This window comes from Herpailurus yagouaroundi, unplaced genomic scaffold (assembly GCF_014898765.1).
Source record: "Herpailurus yagouaroundi ecotype Mexico unplaced genomic scaffold, PumYag 159, whole genome shotgun sequence".
Taxonomy (NCBI): Eukaryota; Metazoa; Chordata; class Mammalia; order Carnivora; family Felidae; genus Herpailurus; species Herpailurus yagouaroundi.
The window spans coordinates 30,020,366-30,032,768 of NW_024412400.1; the positions used below are offsets into that span (position 1 = coordinate 30,020,366).

Here is a 12,403-nt window from a genome sequence, read left to right on the forward strand (position 1 = left end):
GTCTCTGCCCCCACCCCCGCACTCGACAGTGAGCCCAGTGGTCCCTCTCAGAGGAAGCGGGTTGGTGCCAAGTAAGAATGAGGACGGGTCTTCAGGAAGTGACAAAAGTGTTTGCGCAGGGGACGACAGAGCCAGGTGAGAAGGCTTCCCCAGGATCAAGGCCACTGGCAGGCGTATCTCCTGCCCTCCTTGGGTGGGGGCCTCGAGGAGCAAGAGCTGAGTGGTCTCCCTGCCAAAGCCCGCTTGGCCTCACCTGCCTCCCACTCTCACAGCCTCCCCTTGAGGCTCCTGGAACTCAGGCACCCAGGCTTGGGTTCATCACTGCCCCCAGCAGGCAGGAGTGGAGTGGGCGCAGGGCGACTTGCTGCTGTGTGGTCAGCTGGCTTTCCTCAGGGGCATCACAAACCACCCCGAACAGCATGTCCTGGGGAAACCACGCTGACTCTTTTCTACCTAAACCAACACATTAGGAGCCAACCGTCCCCAGTACACCTATGCCACACCTATGCCCTCTCTTTCCTGGCACTGGGGAGAGGCAGTTGGGCAGGGTGCAGTCAGCCTTGTGGCCAGATGGCAGGGACCCATCACTCACTTGCTGTGTGGCCTTGGGCAGGCCATCCAACCTCTCTGAGCTCACCTGCATCTACGATAGGAGCTATGATAGCATCTATGATAGGAGCTAAGAAGTTGTCCGTGTGAAATGGAGCTGTCACTGCTATGTAGTTAACAATAATGAAGACTCAGACACAGCCTGAATGTCCAGGGCACTGATTAAGTACAGTGTGGTACATCCATGTGATTAGAATCCTTGGCAGTCATTTAAAATCAGATTCTTGAAAATATTTAAGGATTTGAGGAAATGGTCAAGTGAAAAAAAGCAGGTTGTAAACATCATGTATATAGAATAGTATGATCCCAATTTGATGAACTGAAATAGAGACATAAGTATTTTTCATATTTTCTTAGATACTAAAATTAAGGGACTACAGTAAAGCCTTAATAATTCCAGTATGAGTAACAACATTGCGGGTAATTTTTTTTTTGCTTCCTTTGTTATACTTTCCTTTATTTTCTACACTTTCTACAATGAACATGTAATAGTTCTAAAGGCAGAAATAGAGCATTTTGAAACAAAAATAAAGATTAAAAATTAAGCTTAATTGTATGGGAAGCTGTGCAGTGACTTCTGATTACAAAGACCACAACCCAGGGAAGCCCAAGGAAACAGAACCCATGTCTGCAGGTCCCAGGTGGTCTGCAAGCATGCCAGGTACCCGTACATTCAGACCTCCGACTCAATTCTACAGAGAAGTTAAAGTGGCTGCATCCCCATGGAAGGTTGCTTTAATGCAAAGCTGTGGAGTGTTGAGGAATCTTACAATTCTAGAACATGGGTGCTAGCCACACACCTTAGACATACCCCAATTCAATCCAAACCCAAATTTAATTTGAAGATGAAAGACCAGGGCACGTCTGGTGTGACTTTACTAGTCATGGGTGAAGCTGGAAGGGTCAGCACTAAAACACTGGTATCACTTGGGTTCTTTCTACCTCAGCTTGGCACACCTTTCCTACCTGGTGTAGTCACTGGGGAACAAGTCTGGAATTGACAAGTAGCTTATGGACCCAGCCATGTTCCTTAAGTCACACAACATCCACTAAATGATCTACATTAGAGTGACAGTCCTTGTCTTCTGATACCCTTAAGGAGAAATGTGCCAACCACATGGAAATCTCTCACTTCATCAGTGCTCCACTGGCTCTCCAGGGAGTGCCAGGTTCCTTCTGTAAAGTGACCCTTGAGCTAAAACCCAGGTACATGACCTTGGATTGGTGGCTATCCTCCCATATGCAGTCTCCCTTATTTTTTTCTTTTTAATGTTTATTTTTGAGAGCGAGAGGGGGAAGAACCGAGAGAGAGAGAGAGAGAGACAGAGAGAGAGACAGAGAGAGAGACAGAGAGAGAGACAGAGAGAGACAGAATCCAAAGCAGGCTCCAGGCCCTGAGCTATCAGCACAGAGCCCAATGCAGGGCTCAAACTCATGAACTGTGAGCTCATGACCTGAGCCAAAGTCAGATGCTTAACTGATTGAGCCACCCAGGCTCTCCTACAGTCTCCCTTTCTAGTAGTAGAACTCTAGATGTGTACACGGATTCATGGCTACCCCCAAATAAAGATGGTATTTCCCAGCTTCCTTTGCAGGTGGGGAGCTAAATTCTGGTCAATGGGATATGAAGGTGATGGATGCATCTTCCGGGATGGGTCCTTCCTGGGGGCGGTGGGGGGGGGGGGAGGGTAGGCTGACATGCCCACAGCTGCCCTCCTTCCTCTTCTGGTGGCTTGGAACGAAGGTGGGTGGTGTTGAGTCATATTGGCCCATCCAGATGAAGGTGACAGAGTAGTGATGACAGACCAACAAGATGGAGGAAGCCTGAGTCCCTGACCCAGAGTAGCCACCTCAATAGCCCTAGACTGCTTACACCCAGACTACTGTGTGAGAGAGAAAAGAACTTCTACTTTACTTAAGCTACTGTTATCTTAGGTTTCTTTTAACACTAACAATAGCCTAACCAATAGAGCAAAGAACCATGGGGAAACATATCCCTCAAAGGTAGGCAGCATGGATGTGATGGTGATATTCTTGATTATGGTGTAACAATGACAACTCCAATTTACCTCATGTGGGAACAAGGCACTTCTGCTTCCATGAAGGACTGAAAAGTCACCAGATGACATGACAAGAATTGTGCCATTTGGATCAAGCCTTGGCAAAGCTCAACTCAATGGCCTCCACAATCATAAACACCCACTATTGGACAGCCACATACTTTATCTCCAATCACCCCTCACAAAAGCCTGACCACATCAGTGGTACTGAGGAAATGAAGGCTGGAAGAAGCCAACTTCCTACCTCTTCAGCTCTCTCCCACCTTTAGTCCCACTCTCATGGTTCTTCCACAGCAGAGAAATATCTGGTTCCTTAAGTGACCACTCTGTCCCCACCAAGCCAGGCTACTGAGCCACAGCAGATCCTCCAACAGCTGTACAGATTCTTGCCAAAGCACAAACACTGTCCCTGGGAATGACTGAACTATCAGCTCTGCCCAAAAATATATTCCTATGTTTTATTTCCAATAATGGCTGAGTAGTTTTTATCAAATGAACCATCCCACAGATAACTATTATAAACTGTGGAAAAATACAAGTAATTTTTAAGCACTGAAGAGTGATCAAAAGTAGGCATAAAATGGGAGGGGTTACAATCTTTGAAGGAAGGAAAGAGAACAAAGTGAGATCCTATATTTCATCAATTTTTCCCCTGAGGTAACTGCCTAGTTATATAAGTTATAAGGACTTGGGAAACATTTCAGGCTTTCCATGGGAAACCCAGAAAGGCTGGCTTTGGAAGAAAGGGTATCATCTCAGGACTAAGGGTCACGCCAGAGGACTAAGGGAAAAACCCAAAGAGACCTGTCTTAACAAAATTTAAACATGGTAAGTAACCCCTACTCCTATTCCCCCCAAAAGATGAGCTCTCCATAATTTGATTGCCTATTAAAATAAAACTCAACACTCTTCAGAGGAAGGTAACACAATCCAAGAATCTCCTACAACTTATTACAGGTATACTTCATTTTACCATGCTTTACCTTATTATACTTTGCAGATAACTGTTTTTTACAAATTGAAGGTCTATGGCAATTCTATGTAGACCAAGGATATTGGAGCCAATTTTCCAACATTTGCTCACTTTGTATCTCTGTGTCATATTTTAATAATTCTCATATTGCAAAATTTTCATTACTATATTTTTATGGTGATCTATGATCAGTGATCTTTGGTGTTACTATTGTAATTGTTTTGGAGTGCCATGAACTGCATGCATATAAGACAGTGAACTTAATAAATGTTGTGTGTATTCTCTGGCTATTCCACAGACTGGCCACTCTTCCATCTCTCTCCCTCTCCTCAGGCCTCCCTGACACAATGATATTGAAATCAGGCCAATTAATAGCCCTACGGTGCCCTCTAAGTGTTTATGTGAAAGGAAAAGTCACATATCTCTCACTTAAAAACTTTTTGTTTTTACATTTATTCATTTTTGAGAGACAGAGACAGAGCTCAAGCGGGGGAGGGGCAGAGAGGGAGACACAGAATCCGAAGCGGGCTCCAGGCTCCAAGCTATCAGCACAGAGACCGACGTGGGGCTCGAACCCACAAACCGTGAGATCATGACCCGAGCCGAAGTCGGACGCTCAACTGACTGAGCCACCCAGGCACCCCACATATCTCTTACTTCAAATCAAAACCTAGAAGTGATTAAGCTTAGTGAGGAAGGTATGTCAAAAGTTGACACAGGCCAAAAGCTAGGCCTCCGGCACCAAACAGCCAAGTTGTGAATGCCAAGAAGTTCTTGAAGGAAATTAGAAGTGCTGCTCCAGCGAACATATGGACAATAAGAAAATGAAACAGCCTTACTGCCAATATGGAGGAAGTCTGAGTGGTCTGAAGAGAAGATCAAACCAACCACAACGTTCTCTTAAGCCAAAGCCTAGTCCAGAGTAAGGCCCAGACTCTCTTCAATTCTACGAGGGCTGAGAGAGGGAGGAAGCTGCAGAGGAAAAGCTGGAAGCCTGCAGAGGTTGGTTCATGAGGTCTAGGGAAAGAAGCTGTCTCCATAACCTAAAAGTGCAAGGTGAAGCAGCAGGTGCTGATAGAGAAGCTGCAGCAAGTGACCCAGGAGATCTGAGATCATTAATGAAGGTGGCTGCAATAAACAACACATTTTCAATGTAGACAAAAGAGCTGTATGTTGGAAGAAGATGGCATCTAGGACTTCCATAGCTAGAGAGGAGAAGTCAATGCCTGGCTTCAAAGCTCCAAAAGACATGCTGACTCGGTTAGGGACCAATGCAACTAGTGACTTTAAGTTGAAGCCAGTGCTCATTTACCATTCCAAAAATCCTAGGATCCTGAAGAACTCTGCTAAACCTACTCTGCCTGTGCTCTGTAAATGGAACAACAAAGCCTGGATGACAGCACATCTGTTCACAACACGGTTTACTGAATATTTTAAGTCCACTGTTGACACCTACTGCTCAGAAAAAAGGATCCTTTCAAAATATTACCACTACTCATTGATAATGCATCTGGTTATCCAAGAGTTCTCATAGAGATGTACAAGGAAATTAATGCCGTTTTTGTGCCTGCTAACACAACATCCATCCTGCAGCCCAAGGATCAAGTTGTAATTCTGACTTGTAAGTCTTATTATCTTATTTAAGAAATACATTTTGTAAGGGTATAGCCACCATAGACAGTGATTCTTCTGATGGATCTGGACAAAGTAAATCGAAACCTTCTGGAAAGTATTCACTATTCTAGATGCAATTAATGACATTTGTCATTCAGAAGAGGTCAAAACGTAAGCATTAACGAGGAGTTTGGAGGCTGGTTCCAGCACTCCTGGATGACGCTGAGGGGTGCGAGACTTCAGCGGAGGAGGGAACTGCTGATGTGGTGCAAACAGCGAGAGAACTGGAAGTGGAGCCTGAAGATGGGACTGACTTGCTGCACTCAGGATAAAACTTGAACGGACGAGGACTTGCTTCTTATGGATGAGCAAAGAAAGTGTTTTCTTGAAACGGAATCTATTCCTGGTGATGCCAGGAAGACTGCTGAAATGACAACAAAAGATTTGGATAAACCACATAATACTTAGTTGATGAAGCAGAGGCCGAGTTCGAGGGGATTGACTCCACTTTTGAAAGAAGCTCTACTGTGGGTAAAATACTATCAAACAGCATCACATGCTACAGAGAAATCATTTGTGAAAGGAAGAGTCAACCAACGTGGCAGACTTTGTTGTTGTCTTATTTTAAGAAATTGCCACAGTCATCCCCAGCTTCAGCAATCACTACTATGATTAGTCAGCAGCCACCAACGTTGAGGCAAGACCCTCCACCAGCAAGATTACAACCTGCTGAAAGCTCAGATGATGGTTAGCATTTTATAGCAATAAAGGTTTTTAAACTAAGATATCTACATTATTTTTTAGAAATAATGTTATTATACACTAATAGACTACAGTATAATATAAATATAACTTTTATGTGAACTGGGAAAGCAAAAAAATAATTTCTTTTTTTAATGTTTATTTTTGAGAGAGACAAAGGGAGAGAGAGAGAGAGAGAGAGAGGCAGAGAGAGAAGAAGACACAGAATCCGAAGCAGGCTCCAGGCTCTGAGCTGTCAGCACAGAACCCAATGTGGGGCTCTAGCTCATGAACTGCAAGATCATGACCTAAGCCAAGGTCAGACGCTCAACCAACTGAGCCCCCAGGTGCCCCAAATTTGATTCATTTATTACAATATTCACTCTATTTCAGTGGCCTGGAACCAAACCTGCAGGGACTCTAAGGTATGCCTGTATTCACAATGTCTGCTATACAATAAAAAGGTTTAGACATGTGAAGAAGCAGGAAGTTCAAGCCATAATCAAGAAAACAGACCCCTAAATGAGCCAGATGTTTGAACAGCAGAGAATAACTTCAAAATCATTGTTATAAATATGTTAAACATATAAAGGGAAAGACGAATGATGAATTTGAAGAGATACATGGAAATTCTAAAAACAAAAACCAAAAATCTTAACACTACAAAATACAATACCTGGAATGCACTGGATTTGTACAACAGCAGCTAGAACACTGCAAAAGAAAGGTCAGTGAACTTGAGAGGACAAAATAAACTGTTCAAATTGGAGCGCAGAGAAAAAACATACAATAAAAATGAATACAGTCTCCAGAACTTCTAGAACAATATCAAGTGATCTGTTAACATGCAATTGGTGTCTCAAAAAGAGAGTAGACAGAATCAGCAAAGACATTTTTGAAAAATTAATAGCCAGACTTTTCTGCAACTTGATTAGAAACATCAACCTATGGTACCAAGAAGCTCAGCAAACCTAAAACATGAAAAATACAAAGAAAACCACACGTAAGCATGTCATAGTCAAACTGCCAGAACCAAAGATACACAGAAAACTTTGACAGTAGCCAGAGAATGGAAAGACACGTTGAACACAAGGGAATAAGGGCAAAAATGATGGCCGATTTCTCCTCAGAAACAATGGAGGACAGAAGACAACAGAAAAGCATCTTTCAAGGAAACCGCATCACCACCACCATCATGTTGGCCTAAAATTCAATAGCCAGTGAAACTTTTGTTCAAAAATGAAGGCAAATCATTTTCAAATAAGGGGAAGCTGTGATAATTTGCCACCACTGGGCCCTAATTATAAGAAATGCTATCGGCTAAAGGGAACTTTTACAGAAAGAAATTTGAATCTTTAAAGAATATAAGAGCACCAAAAATGGTAAATCTATGGGTAAATATAAAAACATGTGACTTGAGGGGCACCTGGGTGGCGCAGTCGGTTAAGCGTCCGACTTCAGCCAGGTCACGATCTCGCGGTCTGTGAGTTCGAGCCCCGCGTCAGGCTCTGGGCTGATGGCTCAGAGCCTGGAGCCTGTTTCCGATTCTGTGTCTCCCTCTCTCTGCCCCTCCTCCGTTCATGCTCTGTCTCTCTCTGTCCCAAAAATAAATAAACGTTGAAAAAAAAACAAACAAACATGTGACTTGCTTTTGCCTCCTATTTGCATCCATATCAGCAATAGTTCATAACATTCTCCCCTGTTTTTCCATCCTCAGCGTGGCTCCCTCTCAGAAAATGGTCTCAAATCTTACTTTACAACATTAGGTATAAACTACTTCAATTCCTTGCATTTAACCCTTAATACAACAACACTGGTAAGCACTGTAACAATGACTAAACATGACTACTTATCATGAGCCAGCTATTGTACAGAGTGCTTTACATGCCTTACTTAATTTAATCCTGATATCTATGTTATGAGTTATGTTCTTTAGTATTTGTATGTCACTGCTAAGAAAACTGAGTAAAAGGGGCACCTGGGTGGCTCAGTCGATTAAGCATCCGACTTTGGATCAGGTTATAATCTCACAGTTCATGAGTTCAAGCCCCATATCGTGCTCACAGCTAGGAGCCTGGAGCTTGCTTCAGATTCTGTATCTCCCTCTCTTTCTTCCCCTCCCTGACTTGTGCTCTGTCTCTCTCTCAAAAAAATAAATAAACATTAAAAAAAATTTTTAATAAGAAAACTGAGTAGAAGAGATGTTAAGTTACTTGCCCAGTGTCAACAGCTGGAAGAAGCAGAGCCAGGGTTGAAAAGGTTATTTGCAAAGTTGTCTACAAGTGTCCAGCTTTATCCCCACATCCCTCTGGGCTCTGCATGTCTGCTCTTCCTGTTCAAAGCAAGCTTCTGCAGATCCCTGGTTCCTGGCCCCCTCCTCCCAGGTGATGCTCTCTCAGCCATCTCCTTTCCGTATTTTCAACCTTCCATGCTCTGCTCCTTCCTTTTGTCCAAGAAGCATTCTCAAAATTCTCATGTCCCTGTTGCTAAGTGGCTCCCTAGCCATCTGGCATTCTCTCAGCTCTCTTCAAATGGTAGGCTTACTGGAAAAGGACCCCAAACCCAGTCTCCACTTTCTCTCCTCCCACCTCCTACTTGACTAGGGTGGTCCACTTTCTGCCCTCCGCCCACTGAAAGTACACTTGCTACCATTGCCCGGTGCCATTTCATCTCCAAATTGTAAGGACACTCTTTTTTTTTTTTTAAGTTTGTTTGTTTATTTATTTATTCATTCAGAGAGAGTAAGCAAGCATGAACAGGAAAGAAACAGAAAGAGAGAGAGAGAGAGAGAGAGAGAGAGAGAGAGAGAAAGAGAGAATGAGAATCCCAAGCAGGCTCCATGCTCAAACTAACCAACTATGAGATCATGACCTGAGCCAAAATCAAGAGTCAGACACTCAACCAACTGAGCCACCCAGACGCCCCTCTAAATTATAAGGACACTGTTGAGCCAATCCCCGACTGATGCACTTGACCCTGATGACCAATCTTCTTCCCGGACACCCTTTCTTCCTTTGCTTTTCATGACACGACTTGTTTCTGGCTTCCCTGCCTCTCTAACTGCTGTTCCTTACTGAACTCTTGCAGGAACTTCTTCCTTTCCCTGTTCCTAAAATGCTGGTGTTCCCTGCTTGTGTCAGGGCACCTCGTTCTTCTCACAGCTTCAAACAGGATGTGCCGACAGCTTTCCAATGTACATCCCAGGCCTTACTTTTGTCCTGAGCCCCAGATCCAGGTATCCATTTTACTGTTTACTGTTTACTAGACATCTCACTAGACACGGTGTGTCCCACACGGAGCCCATCATATCCCTCCAAACCAGCTTCTATTTTCCTCCCTCCCCGAAAGTCAACTCCACCACTCCAGTGCCGAAGCCTCTGGAAGCCCTCCCGATTCCCTGCTCTTCAGCTGCTCTCTCGTCCACTCCCTCACATCAGAAGAATCCTCAAGCTGATGACTTTGCCCCCTGAGCATTTAGCCTCTCCATTCTTACCACCCCCACCAGCACTGCCCCAGTACAGACCTCCAACTTCTTTTATCTGAATAACCTCAACCGTTTCCTGACTGATCTCTCTGCCTTTCAGGCTCTCCCCTTATAACTAGTCTTTCATCCAGCACCAGGCTCTTTCTAAAACATAAATCTGACTACTTCACTCCCCCACCGTCCCTAGGAGATAGTCCAATCACTTCAGCTTGGCTTACAAACTGTTCAGGGCCTGCCCCTCACTTTCTCTGGTCTCATTTCCCTTATGTCCAGCTTTTACTTAATCCTTTAGTAGTAATCCTCTGGTCAAGACACCACACACACAAAGTTACTCTGTGTATCTGTGCCTTATCTAATGTTGTTCCTTCCTTTGGAATGCTCTTCCATGTGGTTCAAACCTATTCAGATTCAGTTCCCCTGTAAGTCATGTTCTGCAAGTCATCTTCTGAGCCCTCAGGTTGGCCTCAAGGGCCCCTCATTTAACAGTTTCTGTATGGAACTGGAAAGATCTCATACCCATCAGTCTCTCCAACTGGCCAGTGATTCAGTGATTTTTCAACATGCAGCACACAGACGACTTGCTTTACAGCCACACCAGGAGCTTGTTAAACATGCAGATTCCTGAGCCCCCACTCAGACACACAGAATCACAATCTCTGGGGTGTCGCTCAGGGAATCAGAATTCCAGACAAGCCTACAGATAACTCATTTGTGCAGTGAAGTTTGCAAACAACCTCCTAGACTCTGAGCTTGTGCTGTAATCAGTCTGAGGAGGCTGTGGCATCCAGAAGGAGAGGCAGATTCCCTACCTGGGGTGACAGACAGAGGGAGATGCCCATGTATACAGAAGGTGCTATTCATAAGAAAACTAAGGGTCACTCGGAAACCAAGGCCACACACGTGACCTGTGTGGCAGAAGCGGGATTCGAACCCAAGTCTTCCTTACTACAAAGCCTCTACTTGGACTACTCAGCTGTGCTCCCTCTGCTCCCTGAAATCCCTTCATTTCTCAAGCTGTCACTGTGCCCTGAAGCTGTCATTGGGTTTGCGTGGGGGTCAGATCCTGTCTGGCTTCCTATTGTCAGACTCTTACGGTCATTAGCCATAATAGCTCAGCAGAGCCCACTTAAGAGGAACTTCATCTGCATTTTAACAAGGACAACAAAAGTCAGCTCTCTAAGGATGGAGCAAAACAAGAACTTTTCAGATGGCTTTGGCTGGGCCTTGGTTACCAGGAAATTTCTAGCTCCTTGGCATCATCTATTTTCCCAGACATGAGGCACAAGCAGTTGGCCCCACAGCACTGCCAGCTGGAGCCCATCTCTCTCCGGCCAGATCTGCAAGGAGAAGTTAGATACGGTCTTCCCTGGGCAGTCCCTTTCTGGAAAATGCCGTAAGTAATTAATACTCATTCACTTCCACATCCTCAAATGCCTACTATGTGTTAGTCACTGAGCAGAACAAGCCCTTGTCCCTGCCCATGAGGAGCTGGTCCCTCCCCTGGAATGCTCTTCCACATGGTTAATGCCTAGTCAGAGTTTCAGATTCAGCCCTGAACTTCCAACCTTGTAGAGGAGCTAAGATTATCATACAGAAGTATGGTTTTTGATGGATGGAAAAGACAAGAATAGTGAGAAGGACTCTAAGAGGAGGGGAACCCTGTTTCTAATTGATTTCTTGCAAGCCCTCCAGTGAATACTAACTTCCCAGCAGGTGGAAATGGGGGTGTAGTGGAGGATTGGAAGTGTGAGGAAAAAAGCCCAGATGGAGGGAATGGGAGAGTTTGGATTTCCTTTTTTTTTTATTTTTTTATTTTTTTATTTTAGAGAGAGAAAGAGGGAGAATGCTTGTGTGGGAAAGGGATAGAGGAAGAGAGAGAGAAAGAATCTTAAGCAGGTTCCACACTCTGCACAGAGCTCCACACGGGGCTCGATCCCATCACCCTGGAATCATGACCTGAGCTGAAATAAACTGTTGGATGCTCAACTGACTGAGTCACCCAGGTGCCCCAGTTCTGATTTCCTTAACAGCAGAGTCCCTATCAGACCAACCTCTTGCAGATTACTATTACGAACTCTTAACAAAATAAAACAACTATCTGAAAGCACTGGAAAGTAACCAAAAGCAGGCAGAAACTGGAGGGATGTCAACTTTTAAAAAATGGAACAGCCCTGAGTGAGGTTCTCGTTTTTATGACTGAGGGCAGCCCTGGCTGGAGATCAGGGGTGGCTAAAATTTGGCAAGAAACCCACAGTCTTCCTGTCTGAAAAATAAGTCAGATCCCAAAGCTACCCCAATAGCCAGAAAGTGTGAAAAATCCTAAACGTGAGATAGCTACAGGAAGGGCACCCCAAATTCTACAAATTAAAGCTTCCCAAATCTCTGACCGACCCAAGCAGGTGACCAGGAGGGAAGGGCAGGTTTCTGCCAAGCAGTCTACCTAAAACTGAAAACCAAAGCAAACCAAACCAACGAACCTGAAAAGAACTTTAATTTGCTGCCGACCACAGGGAACAGAACAGAGAATCTGGGTCCAACCAATACTCTTCCAAAGGGACAAAGAGAATTCACAGTCTTAATCACAATGTGTGGGATAAACCTTAAATCGCTCAGCATATGAAGTAAAAGCCATACTCTAGAAAAAAAAAGGGAGACCAACCTTGAGGTGACCCAGACACTGAAAGTAGCAAGCAGTTTAATATGATATATGATATGATATGATATATGATATGATATAGCATAATAATGCTCAAATATATAAAGAAAAATATGCTCATAATGAAGGCACAGATTTAAAAAATCTCAGCAGAGAAAGAGAAACTAGAAAGAAGAACCAAACTTAGAACGGAAATTTTTAAATCACTGACGGGCTTAACAAAAGATGAAACAGCAAATCTGAAAACACATCAACAGAAATTATCT

The 12,403-nt window shown here is 44.1% G+C and overlaps 1 protein-coding gene across 1 annotated transcript in view; it reads right to left on the reverse strand.

Annotated features, from left to right (window-relative positions):
- RAB6B (RAB6B, member RAS oncogene family) overlaps window positions 1-12,403 on the reverse strand; it is a 61,723-nt gene that overhangs the window by 12,258 nt on the left and 37,062 nt on the right. The gene's annotated exons all lie outside the window — the stretch shown is intronic.